This window comes from Macaca thibetana, chromosome 2, assembly GCF_024542745.1.
Source record: "Macaca thibetana thibetana isolate TM-01 chromosome 2, ASM2454274v1, whole genome shotgun sequence".
In the NCBI taxonomy this organism is placed as follows: domain Eukaryota; kingdom Metazoa; phylum Chordata; class Mammalia; order Primates; family Cercopithecidae; genus Macaca; species Macaca thibetana.
Window position 1 is genome coordinate 178956613 of NC_065579.1, and position 21071 is coordinate 178977683.

At 33.1% G+C, this 21071-nt stretch overlaps 1 long non-coding RNA gene across 1 annotated transcript in view; it reads right to left on the bottom strand.

Annotated features, from left to right (window-relative positions):
• The window catches only part of LOC126947875 (uncharacterized), a 38813-nt gene extending 19920 nt beyond the window's left edge, over positions 1 to 18893 (bottom strand). Inside the window, exon 1 of the long non-coding RNA XR_007723235.1 lies at positions 18761 to 18893. This is a non-coding gene — a long non-coding RNA (uncharacterized LOC126947875). The remainder of the gene's footprint in view (positions 1 to 18760) is intronic.
• Between the last annotated feature and the right edge of the window lie 2178 nt (positions 18894 to 21071).

A 21071-nucleotide genomic window follows, 5' to 3' on the forward strand; every position in this document is an offset into this window, starting at 1 on the left:
ATTAGTAAGCATCAAAGCATTCAGAAGTGACCTGGAGGCTTCTAAAAGTGTGCGCTCATATGCATTCACAAAGAGATGGTCTGAAGTTGAAACTTATATTTAAAAGGGAAGGAGAGCATAAAAGTTTGGAAAATTTGCAGCCTGATTAGGTGGTAGAAAATAAAGTCCTATTTTCTGTGAAGGAATTTCATGAGCTGCAGACATTTGCATAAGTAAAGAGGAGCCAAATGTTAATAGTGAAGACAATGAGTAAAATCCCTCCAAGACATTTTAGAGAACTTTGTGGCAGAGACTTCCATCACAGATCTGGAGGCCTAGGAGGGAAAAATGGTTTCATGGGCTAGGCCCAGGGCCCTGCTGTTCTGTGTAGACTTGAAACATGCTGCCCTGCATTAAGGCCACTCCAGCCATGCCTAAAAGGGGCCATGGTATATCTCACATAATTGATTCAGAGGGACTTCAGAAGCCTTGGTGTGTTCCATATGGTGTTGGGCCTGCAAGTGCACAGAGGGCAAGAGTTGAAGCTTGACAGCCTCCATCTAGATTTCTGAGGATGTATGAAAATACCTGGATATCCAGGTGGAAGTCTGCTTCAAGGGTAGAGCCTCATGGAGCACCTCTACTAGGGCAGTGTGAAGGGAAAATGTGGGGTTGGAACCCCCACACAGAGTCCCTACTGGAGCACTGCCTAGTAGAGCTGTAAGAAGGCAGCCACCATCCTCCAGACCCTAGAAAGATAGATTCACTGACAGCTTGTACCTTGCATCTGGAAAATCCACAGATACTCAAAACTAGCCTGTGAAAGCAGCGGAAGGGGCTGTACCCCACAGAGCTACCCAAGACCTTGAGGTCCCACCTTTTGCGTCAGTGTGGCCTGGGTGTGAGACATGGAGTCAAAGGAGATTATTTTGGAGCTTTAAGATTTAATGACTGCTCTGTTGTGCTTCAGACTTGCACGGGGCCTGTAGTGTCTTTGTTTTGTTCGATTTCTCCCTTTTGGAATGGAAGCATTTTCCTAATGCCTGTACTCCCCTTGTGTGTTGGAAGTAGCTAACTTGTTTTTAGTTTTACAGGCTCATAGGCAGAAGGGACTTGTCTTGTTTCAAATGAGATTTTAAAATTGGACTTTTGAGTTAATGCTGGAATGAGTTAAGATTTTGGGAACTGCTAGGAAGGCATGATTGTGTTTTAAAATGTGTGAAGGATATGCAATTTGAGAGGGGCCAGAGGCAGGATTACATGGTTTGGTTCTGTGTTCCCAGCCAAATCTCATATTGAATTATAATCTCCAATGCTAAGAAAGGACCTGGTGGGAAGTGATTAGAGCATAGGGGTGCATTTAATCCTTTCTCTTCTCATGATAGTGAGTTCTCACAAGATCTGGTTGTTTGAAAGTGTGTAGCACTTCCCCCTTTGTTCTCCTTTTCTCCTGCTCTGCTATGTGAAGATCATGCCTGCTAATTTTTCATCTTCCACAATGATTTTAAGTTTCCTGAGGACTCCACCGGCATGACTCTTGTACAGCCTGCAGAACTGTGAGTCAATTAAACCTATTTTCTTCACAAATCACCTTGTCTCTGGTATGTCTTTATAGCAATATGGGAACAAAATAATACAGCAAATTTCACATTTTTCCTGTGTGCAGGAGTTAAATTATTTTTACATTGAATATTTTATACAATCTTAAAAATGTTTTAAAGTGCCAATAGATTGCTTAGCCCATTTTATAAATAAATAAAGTAATTAAACAAAGAAACATAAGTGCTATTTCTAATGTCAGATGGATAGCAAAGTTTAGATTTGTAAACTGTGTAGTTACTTCATAGTTACACATGTTAAAAGGAAAACTTTAGATGAATTAAATTTAGTGGAGTTTATTTGCTCAAGAAATGATTCATGAATTGGGCAACACTCCAAATCAGGACAAGTTTTTAAAGCTCCACCCAACAGTGTGGACAAGCAGTATTTATAGACAGAAAAAAGAAGTGATGTACAGAAGCAGCGTGATTGTTGACAGGTTGGCATTTGCCTTATTTATCCATGGTATGATGAAGCATTTCCTTTATACGGACATGGTCTGAACAGTTGGTAGCCTGTGATTGACTGAAACTCATCTATTTCTTATGGGAATATATGTTTAAGTTAGGTTGCAGGGCACAATATATGGACTTGATATGGAGGCAGCCTTAGGGCAAATTTAATTTAATTTAACACAGTGAGCTACATGTAATTCACTATTTTATAGTTTCAGTTTTTCAACAAAAGAGAGAGGTCACCTGGTGTTTTGAGAAACACAGTATATGCCTAGTACTCTAACACTTTGTTTCTTGGCAGTGGACTTCTTGAAATTTCTTAGGGGTGTTTGTGTGTGTGTCTGTGTGCATGCACGCGTGTGCACGTGTGTATCTTCATGTGTTTTTTGTTTATGTGATTTGCATGGATTCAAATGTATATATATTTTTTAATGTATGGTTAGTGCTTTTTGTTTTCTTTCTAAAAATTGTTTACCAATCTCAAGGTCTTAATGGATTACTCCTATGTTTTCCTCTAATTTGTTTCATAGTTTTGGTTTTCCTAACATCCCTTTCAATTATTTTTATGTGTACGATCTTTTAATTTTGCTTGCCTTCTATTTTCTAGAGTGTTTTCTTTATGTGCCCTAGCTTCACTACAAAGTAGGTGTAGGTTTGAGCTGATAAGCCTGTTTGCTTTTTCTAACATTAAATTTACTAGTGGCAGAAAGAAAACTCCAGTGCCATTCTGATGACCCCATATCCATGTATATCACAAATTGTCAGCATCATCTGTAAATGTGTATCACACACAGATAATGCTAAAAATGAAGACCAAATGAGAAACACAATACTTGTTTTTTTTTTTTTGGCAAATAAAAAGTATTACATATAAGGCTATATCTCTTTCCCACATTATATCCCTTCAATGTTTTCACAGTTGCAGATTAATCTACTTGTTATACGATTAGAATCAGAGGAAATGAAAAGAATCACAAAATGTACAAATTTAAAAATTACAATTTTTCAGTTTCCTTTGCAACTGTGAAGCAGTACTTAGATAATGTCCCCTTGGGGTACATTAAACTCTATTAGAAAATCATGAATGCAATTGTAACACATTAGTAGAGATTTTTAAAAGTAAATTTAAACTGACCTTTTCAGAATGCTGACTACAGGTGGTATTAACCGTATGGATCCATAGACTTTAATTAGACAATTAAAAATAAAAAGGTTAATGAAATGTTTGACAATATGATATTTATTTAGTAAGGAAGAATCTGTGTGGTAGAGCATTGAATAAGGAGAATAAAAGCTTCAGGTTAGGGTGGGTGAGATGTATTGTTGAAATCACAATGGAATCATCTGCAAAACAGTTTTTCTATGTATATTCCAGCCTAAAAATGTATTATTCTGAAAACTTTACTGTTGAAATTCTCTGGGGGCATGGACCACATTGGAAGTCCTCTAAGATCAATGCTAAGAATACTACTGCTCACTTTAAAACCATAATACTGATAATTTTTCCTTGCTCACCATATTTATATCTTTCAATATATGGTTTACTTGTATTCATCACCAACATGTTATACAATTGTAGCCACAAGTACTATGGACATTTTGCCAAATTCCTTCAAAGTAACTAATATAAAATGTATATTGTGAAAAAAATAATAATCTTAATTATGTTATCTGGCATTATACATAGAAAAAGAAAATTTAAAAATGTTAATTATGTATTTGATTTGATATCCATTAAATGAAGGGATTATTTAAATTAAACATGTAATTGCACACTTTTGCTGAACACATTAACCATATTAATCAACTATATAACTACCCTTTTGCTTTATTAATTCTTTAAAGGCAGAACACAGAGTTTTATTTTCTGAATCTAAAGGTCTAACATCGTCTTTTATGAGTTTAGCCTTCTGGAAGATTAAAGTTCTTTCCTGTAGATCTTCCAGTTAAGGAAACACAAGTCTGGATAATTTACATTTTGCAGTAATTTATTTGATTCTGCTCATATACATACTTCAGCCTTATTTTTTGCTCATATATTTTATTGTCCTTTGCATAAGAAAAGAGATTTAGTGCATTTTTCTGCTTTGTCTACTTATTACTAAATCAAATTTTCATGTTTTACTAATATTTAAATTTGGTACTCCGAAATACTCCCTAGCATATACAGCAGAAAAGACATTAAAGTAACCATTAATCATCAGAAATACATATAAAATTTATAAAACTGTTATTACTATAAAACTTAATACTTTCCATGTATTTAAATACCCATACCATGCCTAGAATTTTGTTAATTGCTTTACATATTATATCTCATTTAATATTTACAAAAGCTCAAGATAGGTATTTTTCATTTTAGAAATAAGTTTCAAATATCTTCAAAAAGTTAAATAAATTGTTCAAGTTTACACAGATAATTACTTTATAATCAGACCTCTTTTTAATAAAGAAAAATTATTTTATATTACTTCTACAACTACAGAAAACTAGATTTGTGATTTACTTAAGTACAGAAATACAAAAATAAATATTACTTCCTTCAAGTTAATAAGGATAAAATTAGTATTCTTTATTATCTTCGTGTTGGAATTGGAAATTTTTAACAGGCTGAGAAAAATTAGAATTTTCCTAAAAAAGGTGTTAAACTACAATTGTAAATAATAGGAGTACATATTTAATATGAAAATACAAAAGGTATATTCTCTGACAACTGTGAAATTCTGTTCCCAGTATTTAAGAGGAATAATCAGGTTTGACTACAAAGGAAAAATTTTATGCTGCATATTTTATAGGCTTTTGACAAGTGTTTGCATAGTCAACCAGCTCTATTCTTCCAGAGATTTCTAAACAAAAACACAGAAGAACAATATTTATCTCATCATGAATTATAAGAGAAAGAAACACATTTGTATCAATCTGTTCACAGGATAACATTAGATTTCAAGCTATAGTATCCTTTATATCAGGTTTGTTATACAACACATTTCAAAATACTCTTGTAAGAAAGTGGTTAATCCCTTAACACAGAGCATTCCTGCTGGGAGGTAAACGCTGAGAGAAACTTATGTAGGGCATGTCAGTCTTAGGAAGAACTATCAGCATGCATCAAATACTTCTCATGTAACCGACATCATTGTTTACAGCACTTAGCAAGCCTAAATAAAAAGATATGGAATACGTCTGCGATGAGACTTACAGTATTTGGCGGTAGCTTTTTTCACAGTGACCAAAACAAAGAACATTTTTATTTCTACAGATTCAAAGCAAACACACAAAGACAAAGAGTGAATGGAAGAGAAAAAAAATCACAGCATTATAAAATTGTTTGACAAAGTTAAAATTGCAATATTTACTCTTATAAGAAGAAAGAAATGGTAACAGCACAACATTAAAGAGAATATATTTATGAAAGTATTATAAGTATTTGGTGTCTATCTTTATGTATAGTCACACAATTTTCACATTTCATATTGCTTTAAATTTAATTTATGGACATTATTACAAGATGTTGCAGAAGGCTTGCGTAAGCAAGTAGATTTCCATATGACTTGTTACCACAAGATCGTTTGAGACACTAGTTCAATTTATGTGACAATCAAATCCTTGGAGAATAACTCAATTTTAAAAATCCAGAAGAAAATAAATGTTTTTAGTATAATACATTCAATTAAAAATGTATGTTATTTATCTTATTCAGAGGTAGTCCAAAGAAGCTTGCTATTAACATACTTCGCCTGCATTTCAATTGAAATTTAAGTTCAGATTAATTGTCTCTATAATCTATTTATTATTTTAAACACATTTATTCTTAAAGATGCATAATCTTTATCTAGGCTACATTTCATTTTGCCAAAGCTTAAATTCCTCCTCTCCCATTATGTTATCTCTGTGTTTTTCCAGAATCAGATCATTAAATTCCTATCCAACTCAGGGATATCATCTATATTTCAGCTCATATCTTGAAAAGAATAGAAATCAGATCACTTGTATTTTAATCCTTTCCTCACAAAGTTTATAACAAGGTATTAGTCACAAAGTATCTCTACTATATTATCAATTTCAACTCTAAAATATAATAACTTTATATAAATTATAATAGGTGCTTAAGCTTTTACTTTTCTGTAATTAGTACCCATCAATTGCTGAAAGCAATATTATATATTTTAAAACATACTCTCAGATTAAAAATGCAAGTGTGGACATACGTTTTTATATTCCTCCTCCTGAAGCTGCACTAAATTATGGTAAAGGGATAAAGGATTTCAAACTACAAAAGAAGTAAAAATACATTTAAAATAATCAACTACATTTTGGAAGTGGAAAGCTGATAAAAACATATAAAGTTTTGAGGAACGATCCAAAGTGAAATTCCAGCCATTCCAGAAAGCATAGAAGCAGATTGATTGTATCTCAGAACCTCGGAGAAGCATAGCCATTAGCCTCTTCATCGAAAGGTAATTGTGGGGCTGGCTAGAAAAGTAGGATCGGAGTACTCTGTATCTTCTTCCACTACATGGTACTTACAAGCTCTGGCTCTTACAGAATATTTCCCATTTCATTTATTGCAACGGTGAAACAGAGACAGTGAACTCAGGACTCAAGCTTGCTATGAGCTGGAGGAATGTACCAAAAATAGTGAGATTGAGTGAAAGGCTGTATACTGAACACTGAAATTACCAGAAGTTTTACCCTTTAAACTCTGCCAAAAGGACCACTAGCCATTTATCAGTCAGAATTCAGAGACATTCATTCAATTATATCTAGCAATTTCACTTTCCCCTCCAAATCCATTCCCCATCTTTTGGCACCTGCCTTTCCCAGTGGCTAACTTGTAATGGGTGCATCAGTGGGTTCCATATTTTTCATTCTAGGTTAGGTTGGGCCACTAAGCATCTCAGGTAGGAGATCCAGAAGAAAACAAACATTTTTTATTTTGTTTGTTTTGTTTTGTTTTTATAGAAGGAAGAGAGTGAGGCTGAGCTTCATATTTCCTCAGCTCCCTCCAGGTATGAACTATTGGATAGCTGTGGATAGCTTATCCACACAAATCTTTCTGACATGATTTTTCTTTGCTACCACTCTCTCCTGTTACAAGTTTGGGCCAAGGATGGTACCACAGCTTGCCAGTTTGTAAGGCTGAGGTTAATGCAGCATCCTTTGGGTGGTACAGCTCCACACGCAACAATAAACCCCATCAAAGTAATAAATATCGACTGTGTGATCTGCTTTCTCATCTGTTTCACTGACAAACTATTGCTTTTCCTCCAATCCTTAACAAGTTTACTAAGCTGAACATAGCTAATTTATTCTTATGATTTGTGTTTCTTCATAACAAAAGTATTTAAAGCTCTGATTTTATCTCTGAAAATATCCCTTGGCATTTATCATAGGTTCTGATGTTTAGTACTTGAAGATTTTTCTAAATAGTCTGAAATTTTGTTTGATTTATTACTCTTCACCAGTCCTTTATGACTATTTTGTACAAGCAAACAATTTTTTAAAGCCTCAAAAGTATAAAAGTTCTTTTTAGTATTGTTTTCTTGCACTGCAGTCAGATAAGGCAACATATGAAACCTCAGTCATTTTTTGAGGGTTTCATTTTGGCTTCATATGAACATTTTATGTGAATAATCCATGGATATTTAAACACTAGAGGTGTGTTATCTTTAAAGCATAAAATTGAGCATTTTACAGGAAAAGAAAACAGAGATAAGACATAGACGATGAAAGAAAGAGAGAATAAGGCAGAGAGAGGGAGAGGATACAGTGATTGATGAGGGAGCTGAGACAGAGACAAGGAGTAAACCTGGGTACAGACATAAAGGTGATGGGGTTGAGAGAGGAGAGTGATGAGGTGTCAAGTAGTCCAGAATCAAATTTCAAATTCTGACTCTGATACTTATTAGCTACATTAGCCAGTTAAATGTGGTATGTTTTAGTTTGTAAATCTGAAAAATGGGGATATTAACTGTTGCATCTCACAGAATTACTATAAAATAATCCATGCAAAATGCCTGGAAGAGAATCTAACACTGAGTACAAACCAAATAAATGTTTTCTAACAACATATTTTAGTAGAAGATGTTATGGTCATTTTAATATATATTTATCCACGAGATACTAAATGTAGTATTTTGAATTTTGCACTAAATTTTATTTTTAATAATTCTATTAATTTTTAGGGCTGCCATAACAATCTACTACAAACTGAGTGGCTTAAACCCACAGAAATTTATTCTCTTACCAGTCTAAAGGACAGAAGTCTGAAATTAAGGTGTTGGCAGAGCCTCCTATGAGGTCTGTAGTAGTGGATTCTCCTTTGCCTTTCCCAACTCCGACAGCCCCAGGTATTCCTTGGTTTGTGGCAGGGTAACTCTAATCTCTTACTCCATCTTCACAAGGCTGCTTTTTCTCTGTGTGTCTCTGTGTCGGTGATGGTTAATTTTAAGTGTCACCTTGACTGAATTAAGGAATACTTAGAGAATTGGTAAAGCATTATTTCTGGATGTGTCTGTGAGGGGGTTTCCAGAGGAGAATGGCATATGAGTCAGCGGATTCAGTGTGGAAGATTTCCCCTCAATATGGGCTAGCACCATTCAAACATCTGAGTTCCTGGATAGAAAGAAAAGTCAGAGAAAAGGTGAATCCTTTCTCTCTCTCTATCCTGGAGCTGGGGCACCTCATTTCTCCTTCCCTTGGACATCGGAACTCCAGGACCTCCGGCCTTTGGACTTGCATCAGCGTCCCCTAGCCCCCGAAATTCTCAATACTCTGTCCTGAGACTGAGAGTTTTTACATCAGCTTCCCAGGTTCTAAGGCTTTCAGACTTGGGCTGAAACACATTACCAGCAACCTTGGGCCTCCAGCTTGCAGACAGCCTGTCCTGGGACTTTTCATCTTTCAGAATCGCATGAATCACTTTCCTTCATAAATCCCCTCTTATACATCTGTATCTTTACTCTCTCTCTATGGGTACCTGTTTCTTCTATTTCTCTGAAAAACCCTTACTAATACAATAATTGTGCTTCTGCCTCGTATAAGGACACCAGCTATTATTAGAGGCCATCCTAATACGACTTCACCTTAACTTGATTACATCTGCAAAGATATCCAAATAAGGTCACATTCACATGTATGAGGTTTAAGACTATCTTTCTGCTAGAGACAATTTAACCCATCACAGGGTTGTTACTATGTTATATAGGTCATTTTCCATTTTTAACACATTTCATCCTATATATATATATATATGGGGGGGGAGAGAGAGAGAGAGAGAGAGAGAGAGAGAGAGATGCTCTCTTGATTAAGGTACACCAAGTTTCTTAAGTATCTTATCTATATATAATGTAATTAATTTTGAACTAATTCTCATATTTCATACTGAGGTTAACTACCTGCTGGAACATGGATATGCCTGTCCAAAATACGCCAGATAATCTGAATCATCTTTTAGAATCAGAAAGTAGAAAAGTGCTAAAAACAAATAAGCTAAACAAAAACACAAGAATAATGAGAATTTGTCAAAGGGACACAGAGACCAACTGAAAGGGCTCCCAATGGTCAAAGCTAAAACAATATAAGTAAAAATAATAAAAAGTAGTATTGAATTAAAACACAAAATATAACATAAATAAAGTGAATTCATACTGATATACATCAATGATTCAATAAATTGATAAGGCAGGAAAGACTAAACTTCTTTGGAGAAAATGGAAGAAATCTGAATAAAGTATAAACTTTAACAAATTGTCCTATATCAACATTGGTTCATTAATTGTGGCAAATAAGCCTCACTAATGTGGGGTATATGAAAATTCTCTAGATGATCGTGATAGTCAATGTTCTATAAATCTAAAACTATTCTAAAGTACGTAGTTAATTATAAATACCTAATGATATACCACACTAAAGATATCTGAATATTAACAGAAACCAAAATGTCAATCTGTAGAATAAAAATTATTTCTAGTTAGAAGACACGCACGTACACTGAGAAGAGAGGATATTTGAAATGGCTTCCACAGATTTTTAGAACATGTTTTGCCTGCTCAAAAATCTGGCCTCATGACTGTTTTTGTAAAGATGCCACCAAATAGTTCTAAGGAAGAAAGGAAGAATATGGTCAAAATTAATTGTTACATATAGTGTCAGCTAGTTTAAATATATTTCACTCTCATTTTACTTCTCAATCTTTAATACTGTATCCATTAGTTAATGAATACTAGAAAGAAATTACTGGTCTTGGGAAATGTTTCTTGTGAAAGGTTGAAATGTTCCCATGGTCAGAGATATGCTTAACATTTCACTTTTATTTCCATTCCCAAAAGAAATCAGAAAATATATGGGTCTTGCTAGATCTCTTTCCTCTCATTTTTTTTTCCCTGAGGTTTTCTCTTTCTCTATTGCAGTGGGGAGAAAGTCTCGATCATTCTCAATGAGAATGCAAACAAGTTTATATCCTAAGAAGTTTTAACTTAAGCACTATAAATTGGGGCACTTATTTTGATTCACTTCTTTGTTGAAGTCACAATTTTGAGGCACTTATCTGTGAATAAAATAGCTCGTCAACACAGTGCTCTCCATTAACAAGTAAAATAAACTAGAGGTAAGTGAAATGGCAAAGAAGCAAAAACACTCACCATGAAAATGTTTTTTAAAAGTGAAAGCCAAGAAAAATTGGGTGTATCAGGTGTCTGTTCAGCTTTTTCAGTTATAAATTTAGGTCATGACAGGAAGGAGAACATGAACGTCTCTTTTTCTTCTTAATAAAACACATGCAAAATTTACATTTACCCTACACTACAACAGTTAAGAGGCACAGCACTTTCTCTCAACCTTTACAACTAATGAGTTCATCAAGGTTCTTTCTGTGCATTTGAAATTCCTTTTTAATTATAATGTAACATGCCTTTTCCTCTTGAGTGTCTATGATCTTTCATTTATAAAAATTATATTTTAGGACATTTCAAGGAGAGCTTACGTGATTTTCTAGAGGCTAAGGGCTTGATATGAACCTCAGTATAAAAGGATTGCATAGTCTAGTTTGGAAAGGATGAATGCTTTAGTCATTTGGAACATTTGTTCAATAATTTGCCAGGACACATTTCAACTTGCTTTCAAACAGTGATCAACACATAGCTAATTGACTAGTGCTGTGAAGCTGAAAATTCCAGTGAGCATTCCACTGGCTTTTTTTGAGGTTGTAACTTTTAATCAACCACGTTAGATGAAAAGGAGCATTGAGATTACTGCAAAATAAAGTAAGACACTACCTGTGTTGCCCAGAGGATTTTTTCATCCATTGTGTTTTCTAAACTGATATTATTGATTCAACCACAGCAATATCCATGTAAAATGATGCACTATTTCATATATTATATCAAGGCATTGTTGTATATTAAGGAATAATTTAATATCTTTAGTAAGTTTTATATTTAATATGTATAATGTGTCTTATATATTGTCACAATTTTGGTATAATTTCTATAAAAAGAAAAGAATAATCCATTATTTAAATGTACATTTTTGGCTCAGACAATTATAATCTATGAGTGGCTTTAAATTAGTTATCTTTAATGTAAAATTAAGGACTCTATGATTCCTTGACTTTTACAAAAAAATTGTGTACAATTTTCTTTTATATAAAAAGCCCTAGCATCAATCAATATTGCCATAGACTGATTATTATGGTGGAATCAAAACTTATGAGCGACTTGTATCCACAAATATTATGTGCACAAAAATGCCCTTTAGTACAACTGCCAATAATTTTGAATAATTAATAGCTTTGGCAGGAATTCGGTTTTAAATTAGTCCTCAAAATGAGATAAACCTAATTTAGTTATCATGGTGTGCTGTTACAGAAACCCTGAAAAACCATCTATTGTGTAGCCTAAGATTACGAATCCTGCAGTATTTTACATGGAGAAAGTTAATGGGAAGCTTGTTCCATTTTATTCCCAGGATTAATTTGTGCATAGGATCCTGGAAAAGCGAGGGAAGCTGGTTGATAGAGCTTTAAGGACTTTGATATCTATTGTTTATGTAGGAATTTGGAATTGATATTTTAATCAGGTGGTGATGACAATTTTATACACTAAAAAAGCACAAAATAAGCCTTTACTCTCTGGCAATCAGTGGGATGAATTCAACCATACAACGAGTGACTTGGATTCTGCGTACCCTGAAGAAGCTTGAGGAAATCTTCTGTGGTGTACTCTCACCTCTACTTTCACTACTGCTCCAACGGGTCATCTAGATGAAATGTGTCAGCAAGGCTCTTGCAAGTCAGCAGTTATAGGTTTGAATAGTGCATATGCACTTACTGTTAGCAAGAATGTAATTAATTCCCTTAACATTACTGACTTTTGTTTTTCTTTTTTTTTTTTTTTCTTGGCTATGCTTCTTTATTTGTAAATTACGATTTATAATGTTTAACACTTATGGTTGTCATGAAGACCGAATACAGCCATATAAAGCGCTTCCCATTGTGCATGCCAATAGTTTAAAAGTGCTCATTAGAAATATTAGAGAAAAATTTAATCTTAATGTTACTGCATTAAGTTTATTCCAATTGCATAATTTCAAATAATTGAATTAGTCCAAATTTTTTATGCCATTTTACCATCTTAAAATAAGATTTTTTGCTAGGATTTATAAAATAGATCTCTTCCAGAGGCACTTTTCCTTTTTCGTACGACTGTCCCTAATGAATAGGTATAGGGTAGGGATATTGCTGTCTGCATGCCCCTTTCCATTAACAAGTGGTGTATAAAAGTATCAATTGCTTTCTGATCTTACAGATGAAGTTTGAATTTTTGTCCAGATGGTAAATTATAGTGAGATAATTTTAGAACATATCAACTTATAACCTGATTTAACTAAACAAAATATTTCAGGCTGTTGCTTTATGTAAAGGGTACTTTGTGAGAACTAATGACTTTTTGTTATTAAATTATTATTAATGTGGGCAAAACAAAATGTTTTATGTAGCAGTCCATGTATTTTTGTGACTATATTGTTTAGCTCAATACTTTTAGTTCAAGACAAATCGAGCATGACTTAAAATTGCCATTTAAATACAAATTAAAAAAGAAAACCCTGCTATGTGGATCCAAAGCTGTCGTCAGCATTGCACTGATTAACAGACAAAATATGTAGACTTCTATGTAAATCTGAACTTTCCCTGTCAGTACAAGTTAGTATCATAAAACATGGGTGAAGTTACAGATGAAGTGGTATGATACCTTTTCTTCCTCCGGCACTCTTAATAAAATGTGTAGAAAAAACAGCTTGTAAGTCTTAGTGATATCACAATCATCTCCAAACATGACAACCCATGGTAGTTTTCCACAGTTGTTTTTAGCAGTTATCCTTCTGTAAAATTTACTTGCAATCAGGTTCTCAAATATAAGGGAAACTAAAAAAATCCTCTACATGATTTTTCCCTCCCTCAGCATATGTTAGAGTTGAGTGGCAAATGTGTTTTTCCAAGTGATACATTGAAACACCTTTATTCCTAAATATGTGGGAACCCCACATCCATCACATATTTATGGATAAAATATACTGTTTACTACATTATTATTTATAATTTTATTTTTCTTATTTGTTTGACATATAAAATGCTTATTATTTAGACTTATTCCAATACCTCACTGGTATTTTATTGTTTTTTGAAATGTTTCTCTATATATGTATTTTTTAATCTAATTGGATTAGTTATAAACTCTATGTCCATAAAATTCTGTAAAATATAATACCTACTTCATTTTATAAAGGTGAAGTACACTATTTAGTGAGACAAACTCAGAAGTTATAACTCCATAGAAATTCCAAACTGAAGATGGCTTCCTTCTTGGGATTTAATCATTTTCATTGACATACTGGGTGGCATAATAGGAAGTGATTATCATTTAGAACTTTTTAAGTTATTCAGAGCAAAGAAAAATATATACGAGAGCATTTAAATATTTTCAGGAAAAATGATTCAGTAGAATCAGTATACACGGAATGGAATTAACTTATATTGAAGGTTAAAGAGAAACTGTTAGGTAATAAATGTCTATTATTTATTTTAATTCTTACACCACCACTAAAATTGTTAAATGTTTATTTTACACATGAGATAAAAATGGCAGATAATTTAGGCGAGTTACTCAAGATAACACAAAACATGTTGGCATTTTAAAAACTCTCTGATTCTAGAGACTAACTTGCCATATCTACATTTTTCTTTTTCTACTCTGACCTACTGCCTTTCTACTACTAAAAAATAATAAGAAATAGCATTTTATCTAAATAAATTAATTAGTTACATTTTTGAGCAAACAAAACAAAATGCATACTCATACATTTACATATATACTGTATGTATATTCACACGTTTGCGTATACACATACATACATTTACAGGATATAGAAATATATATGTATGACACAAAGTCTGAACATAAAGCAGCAATTTCCATCCACATAGACGACAGAACTATGTCTCACTCTCCTGTGGTAAGCAGAATTGTGTAAAATGAATAGCACCTACATATGATGAAAGAAACTATCTTCTATTGTTCTTTTGTGCTTGTTTGTAATGTGCACTAACAGAATGCTGATATCTGAAAACTGTGCTATTTTACTGTTATCTCACAGAAAGTTAAGAACAGCCTTTTTTTTTTTTTTTTCTTTCAATCACATATTGTGAACTATCTCCAGATAAACCACTGGGAACTGCATGAAATATTGTCTTGTGAAGAAACCCCTGAGGTCCTTACTCCGCTACTACAAACCTTGTATATTTGTAGCCCTTAAACAGATTCCAACATTAATATAAACCTAGGCATTTGTTTATTTGAGTCTTGTTTATTTTGTAGTCATTCTTTATATTATACATAATATAATAGTTTGGTGTGGAGGCTCTGGAGCCAAATTACATGGGTTTGAACACAACGTTAGTCACTTACTAGCGGTGTAATACCAGGAAGTTGACTTAGCCTCATTACACTGCAGCTTCCGCACTGGTAGCATGAGCGTAACAGAAGGAACTACTTCTTTCAGTCTTTATATGGATGTAAGGAGTTATATAGAAAACATTTAGAACAGAACATGGAAAATAAGTCCAAGAATATTAGGCTATCTGTAGAATATCTGTAGAATGTAATGACAAATTATAAAAGAAACACACCTGTGTCTACCACACAGGTTAAGAAATTAATTGTAACCTATATCTTGGCAAACTCGCATGTTCTTGCCCCAAATCCCAATCACTTTCTTTCTTTGAAAAACTAATAACTATTCTGAATATTGTGTATATAATTTGATTGTTTTTCCCTATACTTTTACCACACATATGTATCCATCATGTGGAATACATAGGTAATATATAGTATAATTGAACATACTTTTGAAATTTTATACATGGACTCATACAGTATGTGCAGGGTAAATATACATGTTTTTGGAAAGCTCAGTTATCTATATAAGCCCTTGGAAGTCTGGTTTTGACTTTTGACTACAAAAAAGGGAGTGGGCTATCTAAGTAATAATTTTAAACATTCTGCTTAAACTCCAAAGCTCACCTGATAACACATCCAGGACTGGTTGTTCACTGATGATTCTTATTAGCCTGGGTTCTCCAGAGAAACAAAAACAATATATATATATATACACACACACATGAGAGAGAGATAGAGATTATTTAAAAAAAAAATAGCTCATGCAATTATATATGCTGAGAAGTACCAAGATCTGCAGTTGACAAGCTGAAAACTCAGGAGAACCAATAGTGTAAGCTCTAGTTCAAGTACGAATCGGAGTCCAAAAGTAGCAGAAGAAGGATTGTCCACACTCAAAGACAGTCATGCAGAGAAAGATAATTTTCTCTTTGCCTTTTCATTCTATTTTGGCCTTAAACAGTTTAGATGAGGTCCTCCGACAATGGGGAGGGCAATCTGCTTTGCTTACTTTACCGAATCCAATGTTAATCTCATCTAGAAACACCTCCCAAGCACTCCCAAAATAGTGTTATCCAAATATCTGGGCACCTCTTGCCCGAGTCATGTTGACACGTAAAACTAACAATCACAATCACTGGCTCCTTTCATTTTAGCCATATGAATTTATCGTTTCTCCATGTTCTTTCATAGCTTGATAAGTATATTTTTATAGTTGAATAATATTCCATTCGATGGGTATGTCACACTTATTGATCTATTCATCTATTGGAAGACACATTGTTTGCTTCCTTTTTTGTCAATTATTAATCAAGCTGCTGAAACTTGTGCATGCAGGTTTTTGTGTGGATATAAATTTTTAACTCCTTTGAGTAAATATCAAAGAGCATAATTGCTGTATCATATTGTAAGCCTATGTTTAGCTTTGTAAGAAACGGCTGAACTTTCTTCTAAAGTAACTGTACCACTTCGTATTTCTTCCAGTAATAGGTGAAAGCTGCAGTTGCTCCACATCATCAGCATTTGGTGCTTTTAAAGTTTTTGATTTTAACCATTTTAATAGCTGTGTAGTAGTATCTGTTTTAATTTACAATGTTCTAATGACATAACATTAAGCATCTTTTTGTATACTTATTTGCCATCTGCATATTTTCTCTGTCAGCCTGTCAACTTTCCTTCATTTAAAAAATGTATTCAATCATTTGCTATATTACTATGCACTTATGAATGTTTATTGTGTACTTTGAGTTATAATCCAATACTAATTGACCTATTTTGTTGTTCAAATGATTGTATCTTTGACCACTGATAACTCTTTCATAATCTTGAAAAGTAGCTACCAATAAACATAAGTGAATTTAGCAAAGTTCTAAGAATACAATAACAATATAAAAAAACGAAACCATTCCTTTCTACTAACAATAAATAATCCAAAAAGGCAATTTGAAGAAAATAATCAACAATGATGTCAAAAAATTTAAAAACGATTTGTGATGAATCTAAAAATGTTTTTTTTTTTCCAAAATGTAAACACTGAGAACTATAAAACATTGCTGACAAATTAAAGAAAGCTGAAATATATAGAGATATCACGTTCAAGGACAGGAGAAGAAAAATCATTACCATGGCAATTTCATTTACATACATTTGCAGATCCGGTGTAATTTCAATAAAAATCTTAGCAGGTTTTTTTTTTTTTTTTGATGTAGATTTTGAAAAGGTAGTTGTAAAATGTACATGAACTTGAAAACTCTGAAATACCCAAGACAATTTTAGAAATAACATAGTAGGAAGATTAACTTTATCTAATTTAAGAGTTATCGAAAATTTGTAGAAACCAAGATATTATTTTAATTGCATAAAGATAGACATTGGTAAAGCAATAGAACAGAACTGAGAATCTAGAGATAAACCCACACTTAATGGTAAAATTTTTTTAACGAAGTAATACCATTGCTAAAGGATATTGTTTCTCCAGAAATAGTGGTGAAATTAAAGAATATTTATTTTTAAAAAATCTACCTTGACTTTTCTTCAACTATCCGCACATTTTACACCTAGATAACAAATCTATAGAAAATATTAAAAAATGCAGAACTTTTAGAATAAATCATAGGAAGGCTGGGTGCAGTGGCTCACATCTTTAATCTCAGCACTTTGGGAGGCCAAGGCAGGAGGATCACCTGGGGTCAGGAGTTCCAGACCAGTCTGGCCAACATGGCAAAACCCCATCTCTACTAAAAATACAAAAAGCAGCTGGGCGTGGTAGTGCATGCCTGTAATCCCAGCTCCTTGGGAGGCTGAGGCAGGAGAATCACTTGAATTAGGGAGACAGAGGTTGCAGTGAGCCAAGATCACATCACTGCACTCTAGCAGCCTGGGTGGCAGAGTGAGACTTCATCTCAAAAAAATAAAAAAATAAAAATAAAAATAAAGAAAACATAGGAAGTTTTTGGTACTTTTGGATATATAAGAGTTTATTAGAACAAGAATTCAAAAATTATAAAAGTAAATATTGGTAAACTGGGCTTCATCACTCTTATAATCTTCCTTAAGAGATACCATAAAGAAAATGAAAGAGAAAGCCATGTTAGAAGATACAGTTGCAAATCATTTATCATTGATGAAGGCATTTTATTCAGTACTAAAAAAAGTCCCTTAACAGATTTCTAAGAAGAAAATCAGTAATCCAATAAAAAGAGCACAAATATTTGAAAATAATTTCACAGAAGAAGTGACTAATAAGCTCATAAAAATATGTAACTGTCATTTGTTATTAGAAAACTGCAAGTTAAATCTACTTTGGCATATCAGTACACACTCAAAATAGCTTTATTTGAAAAGACAAACAAGGATAGGGTTTTCAATGTAGACTCTATGCATTGCCAATGGGAAAGTAAAATAGTGCTGTTAAATTGAAAACAGTTTGAGAGTTTTTCCTAAAGTTAAATACATCCTTAATATATGACCCAAGTTACATTTCTAGGCTTCTACTCTAAAGTAAAAATGTACCTACAAACAATCTGGTACTTAGATGTTCATCGTAGTATATAATAGCCATATACTATTTCTATTTACACTTGAATGATTATATATATTTGAGTATTTATAGTAGCATAAAGGAGTATACAATAGCCAAAAACAAAAAGAACTCAAAAACTAATCCTCCTCACTCTCAACCCTGATCCCAGATAAACATATATCTGTTTCCTTCGGCATATTTTCTATAAATTCAATCACGAAATAGTTTAAGTCTGATTTCTACCAGTTACCTACCATGACGATTTTTGAGATTGATGGACTTTTGTGTATATCAGCAATTTGTTCTTTCTTTGTATGTGAGAGGATGCTGGGTGGTATTCCACTCTATAGGTATAGTGAATATTGTTTATTCACCTAATGAGTGCTGAGAGGAAAAAGCAAAACATTTAAGGCAAATATTGCAAAATAAAAAAGTTTTCAAATTAATATTCATATTTTCTACCTTAAGAACAAAAAAGAACTAATTAAACTTCAAAATAAACAAAAAGATGAAAGTAATAAATATTAGTAATCATATTAATAATCAATAAAATATTTAAAAATAGCACATACATTGATAAACTCATATTCCAATTTTTAAAGAATAATGAAATTGATGATCTATCCATATTGATTAGAAAAAATATATAAATTACTAATATCAGAACTAAGGGAGATTTATCATTTTAAAACCAACAGATATTAAAATGATAATAAGAGAATATTATAAATTATTTTATTCAAGTTTTTCCAAAAGCTTCAGTTAAATGCACAATTTGAAATACCCATAGCTAATCATATCCCCACAAAGTAAATTCCTGGCCCAGAAGCCTTTAATACTAAATTCCACTAAACATTTGTGGAAGATATAAAATAATTCTGCATAAACGCTTTCGGAAATTAGAAGAGATGGGAACACTTCTTAAAGGGCTGAATTACCTCAATATTTTAAACAGGCAAATATAAGAAAAATGCTATGAAGCATGTTCTTCAAGAATATGTGTGAACATTTTTTTAAATTAAAAATTCAAATCCAGCAACATATTAAAAAAAAAAAAAGATATAATACAACATGACCCATTGGTGTTTTTCTCAGGAATGCAAGGTTAATTTAGCAATTAAAAAAGTAATTTATTTGAACATATTAGTAAAAAGAAAAAACATGATCATGAAAAAGCAACAGAAACTATAGGGACAGAGAAAGATCAGTGACTGCCTTGGGAGGGGAAGCACAGGAATGACATGATGAAGAAAGTGGAGAGGGGATGAATATATTCATATTCTTGATTGTGATGATGATTTCACAGGTGAATTCACATGTCAATTTAAATTATACAGTTTATTATGTTAATTATAATTCAAGAATATTAAAAAAAAAAAAAAAAAAAACAATGAAAAAGACAAGAAATCACAAGCCAGAGACTGGGAAGAATATTGTTAAAACATTGATTTGAAAACTAATCTGTGTGAAACACACTTATTCCTCATAAATAAGAAGATAATCCAACATAATTGAACAAGGACATTGAACACACATTTTGTCAAAGACTTTAAGGATGTCTTGCAGTTTTGCTTTTGAAGACGGGGGCAGTCAGTTGCCGTGTAAATAGGTGACTACCCAGAAACACTGTTCTGCCTGTCCAAATTCAAACTCACCACACAGAGAAGCTCCTTGAAGGAGAACTGAGGCTCTTGTTTCAGCCCCGGGTGACAGCGCTAATTTGCTAGACTTCTGAGTAAGGCTCTTTTGAAGTGGATCCTCCAGCAACCTGGAACAAAGATGAATTTCTCCCACTAGTCTTTATCTAAATTTTAGAATTGTAAGCCAATTACTAAGACTGTTGTTTTAAGCCACTAATGTGAGGTTGTTTTTAACCTACCCATTGAAATGAGAAACCATGCCAAAAATGGAAAAATCCCAAGCCACCTGGAAAGGCCAACCGGAGACAAAAACAAGCCTCTCTGGCTAATATTGCTCCCTGACCCCCCAGATGATAACCAGCACTAACTGCCAGTCAGAAATGGCCTGCCAGTCCATTTTGGATCATTCAGACACTGCTACTCCCAAGTCAATAATATATGAAGTAGAGAAACAAAGTTAGTCCTCAGAATTGTGAAAAATAATGACTTGTTTTTGTCTAAGCTACTAAGTTTGTTATTCTTTATGATTCAGCAGTAGATAGCTAAAACACTTCAGTTCTGTATCTTTCACATCTTGTTTGTCACAAAGACTTTAGAGAAGAATAATTTTCAGTTTTCATGATTCCAAACCTCTATTTGTCTCCTAAAATTAACTCTTTAGAATTTATGTTTTCCTTACTCCATACTCTACCATGTTCACATCTAAAAGTTTCAAATTTAGTCCCTTCTCAAAGGTGGGTATAATGTATTGCCCATTTTTTTTTCCTGTTGGTGCTCACCAGAGGTGGTGTAGTAGACTGGTTAATAGAGCAAAATCTCAAGATGTATTTTCTATACCTGATGCCTACCACTAGCTATGTGTTTTCCTGTGTGTCAATTTCCTCATATGAAAAATGGGGTTTATAAATGTACCTTTACTCAAAAC